Raw genomic sequence first — 11,953 nt, forward strand, 5'->3', positions numbered from 1 at the left:
CAAGAGGGGAAGACGAAGACCCCTCGGCCTCCTCTTTTTGTTTTTTTGTGAGAAATTCTAGCAGAAATATAAGAGAGGAGTCCTCCCTCTCTAATTACTTAATTTATTTATTTATTTATACATTGGACAGGAAGCAGTAGCAGTAATTAAATTCGTGTCCATGTATTCCAGATGCCTTGTCAAGCGAACAGCAACACTTTAAAGTACGAAGCTTTCTGTAATTAATTTATAATTTTTATCTTAAATTGGCTGTGAGAGTTGCCGTAGATAGAAGAACCTGCTGCTAAACCCTTGTTTTGTTTGGGCATGCTGAAACCAACCTGTTGATGTCCTTTTATTCACTCGACGTACGTTGTCTGATGGGGGCTCTTAAGCTGTTGGGATCCATTTTTTGTCAACAAGAGGAAGAAGCATGGGTGGGTCGAGCTTTCAGTTTCCTCTATAAATGCAACGCAGCCTCCAAATCCTCTCCAAGAAGAGTGAAAGATAGCGGAAACCCATACAAATTAAAGATGTCAAAAGATCAACAATTACTTGCTCTGGTGTCCATGCTACTGCTGGCAATGACTCTGAATCTTGTGAGCTGCTACTCTTCCTCCTCCCTCGGCAGTTGCAGTCCTAGTGGGTATTTGAAAGGCAAGACCGGAAAGTGTAACACAGAGCATGATTCCGACTGCTGCAAGGCTGGTAAGTTGTACCCACAGTATCGTTGTTCTCCTCCCATAACCGGCAACACCCGTGCAACCATGACAATTAACAGCTTTGCGAAAGGCGGTGATGGCGGAGGTCCGTCTGAGTGCGATAACAAGTACCATAGCGATGAGGAGTTCGTGGTGGCGTTGTCGACTGGATGGTACAACCATGGAAGTCGTTGCCTCCAAAAGATCAGGATCAATGCGAATGGGAAATCTGTTTTGGCTAAGGTCGTCGATGAATGTGATTCCGTCTATGGTTGTGATTCCGATCATGACTTCCAGCCCCCATGCCCCAACAACATTGTCGATGCTTCTCCTGCTGTCTGGAAGGCTCTTGGCATCAACTCCGACATAGGAGATTATGATATTAGCTGGTCAAATGCGTAAAGATTGTCTTCTTAATGTTGGCCTCTCTACTTGATATATAGTTCAAAAATAATGAGTTTGTAAACTATAAATGCACGTGAAACAAATAATGATAGTATGACATACTTTTCTTTATCTTTTCTCTCTGTTTGGTACGTAATAGGGTTCATTTTTAAACAGATCAGATAAAGAAAAAAAAAGAAAGCCCCTCAAACAGATCAGCTTTCACTAGTCTCAGACCCATTCATCCTATGTCAGTGGATCTGTTTCTTATTGGAGAAAGAGTTGGAAGCTATTGAGCAGTAACAAGGATGAAAAACCCAGGAGGCCGCTTATACAACCCAATGTTCTTAGATTGGGAGATCTAACATCGCATGACTTGAAATCATGGTTTTGAAAATCGAAACGTGTCAGCATTTCTCTGGCAACATGTTTCCATTTCTTACTTGGGGAAACAAAAACACTAGGTAGTTTCCATTTACAGGAAACTAACCAAAATGTTGATGGGTTTAGTTGAGTTTCCTGATTTATCCCGTAAACACCTTGATATGATACACAATTCCAAACTGCCATAGAACAAAACACAATGTAGACATAGACCTAGATTAGAAAACTCAAATAGGAAAAGTTTGAGATATTTGTTCCCAAGAGAGATTCTAATGTCTTCTGATTTGTTGAAGAATAGGTATGGAAGAGTCTTACATGATTCTCACAATAAGAAGTCTCACAAAGCCAAAATTATTATGGTGGAGTCTTATAGAAGTACCACAAAATGAGGTATCAAAGAAGAGTTTCAGTTAAAGATGTTTTAGCTATCTTAATCTTCTATTTATGTTCACTTGTTAAATGACTTATCTTTTAGTGTTTAACTTTGGGTGTAATTGAGACAAGGGTCGTTTGATTATAATCATATTTTACTTGTATCTTCTATTATAAATAGAGGCTCATGTACTCAAATTACGACATGTCACGAAGCTTTTCTCTTTGAGAAATTCAAGGTATGTAATATTTTGCTTCGATGTTGTTTTCAAGTTTTGTGTTTTTATTACTTGGTTGTGTATCTTTCGCATAGTTAACTTCAAAAAATTGTGGTCACCCTAAAAAAGTTATACTGGGTCAAGTTTAATAAGTTATACCACTATATTCTCCCCTAGTTTTTTTTTAAAGTCACTTTGGAAGTCTGAGTGTTGCATTGTTGCCTACTTTGAAGTAAAAAGCTTCGTTCATGAATATTTTATGACCTGTTAGATTTCTTCATTCTGTAATTTGACCCTTGCCAACTCATATGTGAATATCTCCTTAAATATAGATCAGCTTCAACTTTTGAGCCATTGTATACCATCAAGAATGAGACTTTATCTGAAAAATTGTATATCAAAAGAAAGACATGTGAGTCTAATTTCTCACCTATCCATCCAATTCTAAATTGAACTTTTGAGAAGGAGACATCGATCTTGGAAAGGTCAATGATCGTGTTAGCGAAAAAAAAAAAGAGTATTTAGTTAGACCAGATTAAAGACACCAAAATCGATCGAATTATTTCTAGAAAAATAAGTATATTTTATATATTAAAGTTATACTTTATGGAATCAAAGTCTAGTTTCAAAAGAAAAAAATTTCATGTCAACCTGATGTATATTTAAGAAGATATTTGCATTGGAGTCGTCAAGGGTCAAGTTACAGAATGAAGAAAATCAAGAAGGTCATAAAAGATTCAAGAAAAAAATATTTTAAAGTCAATATAGGTATCAGTTTAAATCTATTTGAGTCAAGTTTCTTAAGAAATCATTTTTTTAATATTTTGAGCTATATTTGTTAAGATATATTAGAAGTACCAAAGGTCAATACTACCAAAAATCTCTTTTTTCCCTATTCTCTCTCATATTATCTCTCCATGCATTGACGTGAATTGAGTTTTCTTTTCCCCTCAAATCTAAATTTTTTAACCAAATTTTTCTTCTAATAAGAAAGTTTTGGTCAGACTTAATCACTCTATGATATGTTCATTCAAGGTATGCAATATCTTACTTCAATGTTATTTTCATGTTTTGCATTTTTTTTACTTGGTTGTGTATCTTATGCACCGTCAACTCCAAAAATTGTGGTCACCCCTCACCCCACCCCAAAAAAAAAAAAAAAAATACTTCATCAAATTTATTAAGATCTACCATTATTGTCTCCCCTAGTTTTTTTTTTTTTTAAAGGTCACTGGAAGTATGAGTATTGCATAGTCACCTCCTTTTGGTTAAAATTTATTTTCCTCTAGTATCTGTTGAATTTATCATCTTGTAATTTTATCACTTCGGTTCAAAGACCCACTACCTAAAAAGTATAGAAATGTGTCCAACAACTAGTTTGAGTCAAGTCTTTCATTCCTCACCCAAGATGTGAATTGTATTTGAGCTACCCTTAAAAAGTGAGATGTCTCTTTGTTAAGCCTTAAAGTTTGGCCATTTTTTCGCCCTTAAAATTGAGCAGAGTGTGTTTTAGATTGTGACCATTTTTTAATAGTGTATGAAGCTTTGTCATATGACTAGGAGTGATTTTCTTCTTCCACATTGTATTTTGTTCAAGTTGGGTCTCTATGTCTTTTTTATCTCCAGCTTGAGGGGGAGAATTAGAAGAAGAAATACAAAAAAAAAGTATTTTGTTCCACATATTGTGGTAATTTTATGTGACATAAATATTCAAGAAAGGGGGAGCACAACAAATGATGTTTTTGCATCTATGAATTTTTTTCCAGCAAAAGAAAGTTGAAGACCAAGAATCCTTTTCATTACAAGCTGAAACTCCAGCTTGAGGTGGAGTGTTGAAGACCAAGTATGGAAGAGTCTTACATGACTCTCACAATAAGAAGTCGCATAGAGATAGAATTAATATGGTGCAGTCTTATAGGAATCTCAAAGGAGGATGTCTCATTCAAGAGTCTCATGTAAAGGTGTTTTAGTTATGTTAATTTTCTATTTATGTTCAATTATTTTATGACTTATATTTTAGTGTTTAACTTTGGGTATAATTGGGATAAGGTAAAAGATAAGTCCTACAACAATTGAACAACTGAACATAAATAGAAGAATAACATAACTAAAACACCTTTAATTGAGACTCTTCTCTGAGATCTCCCTCCATGAGACTCTTATTAGACTCCACCATATTAATTTTGGCTACGAAAGATTTCTTAATGTGGGAGTCATGTAAATCTTTTCTATACCTGCTCTTCAATAATAATGGTGGAAAATTTTTGGAGATTTTTTGTGAAAATTTGTAGAGGTTACTCTAATTCTGTTTTATGATGGTAAAGTGTGTTTGAATGACAATAAAGATATTTAAAGATGGTCCAATTCGAGTGGCATGAAGTGTTTGAGATCTCTAATGATGTAGGTTTGGAGAGTTTGAAGAGAAATCTAACAAGTACAAAGAAGGTAAAAGAGACCAAGATTTGAAAATTGGAAGAATTTGGAATGATTTCACCCAGTGTCAAAAGAAGATTACAATCGAGTCGAAGGTTCACGACAAGGTTCAATCAAGCTAGAGAGGCCATATGAGCTATAGAGGACAAAGAAGAGTTCAAGTGCCCAACCAACCCCCACGACCCCCAACACCAAGACAATCCGTAAAATATTAAAAAAAAAAAGAAACTGACATGATATCAGTCAATGGCGCATAGGTCCCTTGATCAGTGGCACTAGAAAATGCATGAAAGAAAGAATTAAAGAGAAAAGAAGAGAAAAAAAATTCTCCATGCACAAATAACTAGGTTAGAAATTCTTCTTAGATTTATTTTTGAAATAACTACTACTTTTTTGGTAGATATCAAATTTTGTCAAAATGATTTATTCATAAAAAGAAAAGCCTAAACAGGGAAAGGGATAAAATTAATTGCAAAGAGCATAGAAACTTCATGTTTAGAATTTGTTAGAGAAATTATTTCTGACTATAAATTAATTTTTTTCTAGAGGATTCCAAATCCATTGGAAGTGGTTATATTGAAAAAAAAATCCAAAAAAATTTATTTTACACCAAAAAGTTGATTCCACCATAGAAACAACTTTCCCTAGAGTAGGAAAGTTATGATTTAAAGAATGTTTTTGACAAAAAAAAGATTTTCTTCTAAAAATTAGTACCTTTATTGAGAAAAAAATCTTTACACGGAAAATAAATAAATTATTTCTAATATATTTTTTTTACTGATAAATAGGGTATTTTTTGAAAAAACAATCCATTTAAAAATAATTTACAGCAAAATAATCTTTTTCTTATAGTGGAGCTGTAAAATTCAATATAAAGAATTGCTCCCCAAAAATCAAAATCTTGGAGTGGAAATACTTACAGGGGAAGAGGATGTGTGAGATTGCCGACTAAGTTGTAATTTGTTAGTTAAAGTGTAGTAAGATGATAGTAATAATTATTTGGTTTGAATGATGCAAACCACTTTTTTTTTTAATTTTTGGAGAATAAAATTAATTCACTAATTTATTTTATTAATTGAGTACAATGAGATGAACTTATAATAAAAAAAAACAAGTATAATCAAGTTACAATTAAACTACTCAATTCATAGTTACACCCAAAATCTAACTCCTATGATGAATACTATAATAATTACAAAACAGTCAAATATAAAGAAGACTTAAAATAAACAAAAACACTTTTGTGATACTACTTCCTATAAAACTCTAGTTAGACTCCACCATATTAATTCTCCTTATTTGAGACATTTTCCTATGAGAGGCATGTAAAACTCTTCCACAATTGTTCTTCAAAACTCCCCATCATGTTAGAGTTTGTAACTTTAGCATGGAAGGAAAAAAATTATTAGTCTTCAATTTTCAACTTCAATAAAAAAATATGACAGAAAAAAAATCAATCATAGTTGTACAACAAAACTCAATACACTAGTCTGAAAAAAAAAAAACTCTACTCAATTTCAGACGCAAAAAAAGGCCTAATTTTTAGGCATAAAAAGAGATTATTCAATTTTTAAAGATAGCAAAAAAAACACCTTTTGAGTGAAGAATAAAATGACTTGACTCACACTAGATGTTGTCGCACACCTATACTTTGTAAGTAGTGGGTCTATGCATTAATCCGTAGTTAATTTTGTCCTACAAAAAAAACAAAAACAAAAAGTTTATTGGAGAGGGAATTTAAAAAAAATCATCTATATAAGAGTGAATTTGTAGCATACAAATAGAAGGTAATACTGAAGAGATAGAAAGAGAAACTTTGGCATGCATGGCTACTATATGGTACATGTAAAACAAGATTTTGATAGAGAATAAAGTAGAATGATTTGTATGCTTGTGAATTTATGAGGCAAGCAATTAAACATACAAAATTTGGAGCCTAGAATTTATGGACGCAAAGGAAAAGGAACCAGAATTGAAACACATTGGCTTAACTTTGAGGAAAGAACTTAAAACTCGGATTTTCACATGCAACATAATTCTAGCATAACCTTTGATTCTTTATATATTGATATCTCTCTTTGGAAACATAGGTTTGAGAAATAGTTTATTGGGTTAGAAACTAGACTCACAAAGATTCATTTTAGAGATATAATTCACAATATGACCTCTCATTCTTGACAGTATAAAATGCCTAAAAAAATTAAGCATTTTGTTGTTGCTTGAAGCTTTCTTGTTTTAAATGTCGATTTATCTTTGTATAAAAAAATAGACTCAAGTTCCTTTCATAAATATATAATTTTGGCATGGAAAGTATAGGATGAAGGTGTGAACTTCAAGGAACAAATGAGTACTAGAATTGGAAAGCATCAATATGGTAGAAAAAGAAGCATACAAATCGGAGCGAACAAAGATGATAAAAAAAAAATCACAATATCTCTATGGGTTGACTGAGCCAACTCACATAACATACTTTATATTATTATGTTAAATTTCTAGAGATTTAAAGTAATTCACTGAATTGTTGCATTAACTAAGTAGAATGAGCATTTATTTATAATAGAGGAAACAAGTATAATCAGGTTACAATTAAATTACCCATGTTCTACCCAAAGTCTAACTTCTAAAGATAAATCCTAGAATACTAACCAACTGTAACTTAAATTGAAGAGTAAAATAACTAAAACTCCTTTAAACAAAAACACTTCTGTGATACTTCATCCTATAAGACTTGTGTTAGACTCCACCATATTAATTCTCCTTCGCTGAGATTTCTTCCTATGACAGTCAAACTAACCAGGGGGGTCAAGATAAGTCTTTTGCTGAAATGGACAAGTAGCGCTCCATGAAAGCAAATATAGAGCTGGTTGGTGGTCATTAATTTCGAAAACCCAGTTGTGCTCAGCGTGTTGGAAGGAGTCATTTTATCCAAGTGAGTCCTAATTTACTGGTCCTGTTGTTTTCAGGCGAAGACTTGACTTTTCATTTTTGTAAGAAAAAACGCAGCCATGGTTGAAGAACATTTGCACAACACTAACGTCTTTTATGGGTTAGAAAAACTTAAAAGCCAAACGTAAATGCAACGAAGCCTTCAAATCCTCTCCAAGACGAGTGAAAGGTAGCAGAAACCCAATACAAATTAAAGATGGGAAAAGCTCAACAAGTACTTGCTTTGTTGTCCATGCTACTGGTGGCAACAACTCTGAATCTCGTGAGCTGCTACTCTTCGTCCTCCCTCGGCACTTGCAGCCCTAGTGGGTATTTGGAAGGAGAGACCGGAAAATGTAACACAGAGCATGATTCCAACTGTTGCGAGGCCGGTAAGTTGTACCCACAGTATGGTTGTTCTCCTCCCATAATCGGCAACACCCGTGCAACCATGACGATTAACAGCTATGAGGAAGGCGGTGATGGCGGAGTACGTGGCGGCATTGTCGACTGGATGGTACAACGATGGAAGTTGTTGCCTACAAAACATTAGGATCAATGCGAATGGAAAATCCGTTTTGGCTAAGGTTGTCGATGAATGTGATTCCGTCAATGGTTGTGATTCTGATCATGACTTCCAGCCCCCAAGCCCCAACAACATTGTCGATGCTTCTCCTGCTGTCTAGAAGGCGCTTGGCATCCCCAACTCCGAGGTCGGAGATTATGATATTAGCTGGTCAAACTCATAAAGATTGTCTTCTTAATGTTGGCCTCTCTACTTGATATATAGATCAAAAGTAATGAGTTTGTATTAATAGACTTCATTTTTAAACACATATGGTAAATGAGAAGGTGCCCCACATGAGTATGATCCTTTAGTTGTCAAGTATTAAGAAAGATAAAAAAAAATTAAGAAAAAAAGAGGTAGGTATTGTTTCTCTTTTAAAGCAAACTATAGGAGGGAGAGAATGTTTTAACATGGATGATGATGAGGATGATGGCAGTATTGCTAATGTTACTATGTCAAATCAAGAGAGAGTAGATCTAGAAATGGTTTTGTGAATTAGTTGTTAAGAAGCTATTAGAAAAACAAAAAAGAATGTTAAATGGTGCAAGTAGTTCATGTACTAGGAAACAAGAAATGATTAGTCAAACTCAAATTGTCAAAGAATCTTTAGATCATAAGAAGAAAATATAAACACTAACCATGTGTAGTTGACATGCCTTATTATAAAACCACAATTTTTTATATCAACGAAACCGGAAAGGATGTTAGGCAACCAACATCTAGAGAAATCTATGGGTTATATTTAGATGTTGAAGTGGAAGAATTAGAGATATACCCCCGAAGATTCAAAAAGGAATGGGAAACAAATGAGTTGTTGTTATAAGGTCATGTAAGAAATAAACCAAGAGACATGTGAATAGGGGGAGGAGTTCTTTCTTTTTACCCTATGTGCCACTCTTCATGGGTGGTTTCTAACACTTCCCCTCAAACTGGTGGTGAGAAGACATCATGTAACCCTAGCTTGGTGCTCATAGAGGAGAAAACTTTTGAGCTAACTGATTTTGTAAATACATTCTCAAGTTGGTTGTGAGATGAAACATGTTTGAGACTTATAATGCCCGCTTGCAGCTTTTCTCTGACGAAGTGATAGTCAACTTCGATATGCTTAGTTTTGTTATGAAATACTGGGTTGGAATTAATGTGAATTAAAACTTGATTATCGCAGCGGAGGTCCATTGGGCCATTTTTGCTAAACCCCATTTTAGCTAGGAGGGATTTGATTTACCACATGTGCCATAGCTCGATATTCTGCCTCAACACAAGATCTTGCCACAACATTTTATTTTTTACTTATCCAAGTCAGGAGGTTGGCTCTAACTAGGGTACAATACCCTGAGGTGGATTTTCTGTCATCTGGAGATCCAACCCAATCTGCATCTACAAAGCTTTCAACGGTGAGATGATTCTGGCACTTATATAAAAGCCCTTGTCTTGGGGCTTTCTTCAAGCAACTGAGTATTCCTTCTAGTGACTGCCAGTGAGAGATTTGAGGTTTGTGCATGTGTTAGTTGAAAACACTAATTGCAAATGCGATATCTGGTCTAATCACTATTTTTTTACCAGCCTTTGATATTTGCCCACATCAACATCTTGACCAGAGCTTGCACATAATTTTATATTTTTATCCATTGGAGTGTAAACAGGGCGACATATCATCTTTCTTGTGTCTTTGAGCAAGTCAAGAACATACTTTCTTTGTGATAGGGTAATTCCATGCATGGACTAAAGAACTTTAATACCCATGAAGTACTTGAAGAGTCCCAAGTCTTTTGTCTTGAATTCACTGCATATTTTCTTTTTATTTTGATTTATGCCATCAGTATCACTTCCCATTAGAATAATGTCATCTACATATACAATAAGTAGCACCAAGCCCTTCTTAGTGTGCTTGACAAACACTAAATGCTCCACAAAACACCTATTGAATATGAATCCAAGCATGGCTTGATTGAACTTGTCAAACCAAGTTCGTGGTGACTGCTTTAACCCATACAGGGATTTCTGTAAATGGCACACCAACTCTCCCTCAACCACATAGTCAGATGGTTGCTGCATATAAATCTCCTCCTTAATATCTCTATTAAGAAAAATATTTTTCACATCGAGTTGAAACACCAACCAACGAGAGTTAGCAACAAGAGATAATAAGAATTGTACTAAGTTGACTTTGGCGACAGGGGAGAAACTTTTTTCATAGTCGACACCATGGCACTGAGTGTAGCCTTTTGCTAAGAGGTGAGATTTAAGGCGGGCCATGGAGCCATTTGGGTTGTGCTCAATAGTGATGAGCCATTTACAGCCCAGAGTTGTTTCCCAATTGGAGGGGAATAAGTGTCCTAGTCAGATTTTCATGTAGAGCTACCATTTCTTCATTGATCGCCGCTTTCCATCCTGGATGCTGAAAGACCTTCTGATAAGACTAATGAATAGAGGTGGATAAACTGAATGCAAGGAAGTGATGGCAATATAGTGATAATCAATGAGTCCATAAAAAATTGGAGATGGGGAGAATGGTAGACTGTCTTGTACAAGACCTCAGCTCCTATCGAAGAGCAATTGGTCGAGTATTAAAGGGAGGACAAAAATAATGAGGGGAAGAAGGAGAACTTACCTCTGAAGAAGCTGGAGACACTACAGGTGTGGTGTTAGCCAATGCTTCAGGAGGCTAAGAAGATAAGTCATCCCATATTATGACGCAAAGAAAGTTTTTTATATAAAAAAAAAAAAATTTCTTAAAATTACTATCTTTATTTAGAGAAATTTTTTTACACAAAGACGCTGAAGGTGGCCAGAGAATAATCGATGCACCCATTTGCCTAATCTATTCCTTTTGTTTCTCTTTTTTTTCAATAAGTCACTGCAAATAATAAATAACATCCTATGTCTTGGCATTTTGATCGTCTTTGTAATCGAGCGCAAGCAGGAGAAAGAGTTGGAAGCTATTAAGCAGTACCAAGGATGAAAACTGCGTACGATTACAATTGAGAATTTTACCAAAATACCAATTTGAAACAACTTATTTATGAAAATAACGAAGATCTAAAATTATTTACAAAACTACCGAACTTTGACCGGTCCACTGTATATGTGGACAGTCAAAGGCGACACACGTAAGCTTTGACTGCATATGCGTCGCCCCATCATCAGAGCGATGCTGGAGATGAACACATAGGATGCCATGTCATTACTATTGACATGTCATCAACCATGTCATTTTATGATTAAAATTTGAATAAATTAAAAAAAATAAAAAATCAAATACACTTTTTATTACCTAATATCTAAAATAAATAATTATTTAAATTTTTTAATAAACAATTAAAATTTAACTTTTACTTATGTAAAACCATTTAATATCAATTAAAATATTTATTAATTAAAAAAATTATAGTTACACTTTTTATTTCTTTATATTTTAAAAAATAAAATAAAATAAGTAAATTAATTAGTTTTAAAATATTTATCAATTAAAAAAACAAAAAAATTATTTCAGAGTTTAAAAATACAATTTAATTGTATACTTTTTATCACCTTATTTACAAAATAAGAATATTTAAAAATTTTAAATATTTATAAATAGAAAAAATCTAACTCTTACCCATTTATTATGGATTTAAAATATTTAAAAATTTAAAAAATCTTACTCCTAAGTCGTACCCATATAATATCGATTTAAAATATTTAAAATTTTAAAATAATATACAAAAAAGTTATTTTAGAGTTTAAAAATACAATTTATTTATATATTTTTATCATATTATTTAGAAAATAATAATATTTAGAAATTTAAAATATTTATAAATATTTTTTTTTACTTTTAAGTCTTATTATCTATTTAAAATATTTATAAATAGAAAAAAAATTACTCTTAAGTCTTACCCATATATTATCCATTTAAAATATTTATAAATAGAAAAAAATTTACTCTTAAGTCTTACCCATACATTATCCATTTAAAATATTTATAAATAGAAAAAAATTTACTCTTA

At 33.4% G+C, this 11,953-nt stretch overlaps 1 pseudogene; it reads left to right on the forward strand.

Moving 5' to 3' along the window:
• Nucleotides 1-359: 359 nt before the first annotated feature.
• LOC137943521 (uncharacterized) lies at nucleotides 360-8,145 on the forward strand (annotated as a pseudogene).
• Nucleotides 8,146-11,953: the final 3,808 nt, after the last annotated feature.

Source organism: Aristolochia californica, unplaced genomic scaffold (genome assembly GCF_029961685.1).
Source record: "Aristolochia californica isolate CCGP_79_NKW_82.1479 unplaced genomic scaffold, dmAriCali1.0.hap1 SCAF_11, whole genome shotgun sequence".
Lineage (NCBI taxonomy): Eukaryota > Viridiplantae > Streptophyta > Magnoliopsida > Piperales > Aristolochiaceae > Aristolochia > Aristolochia californica.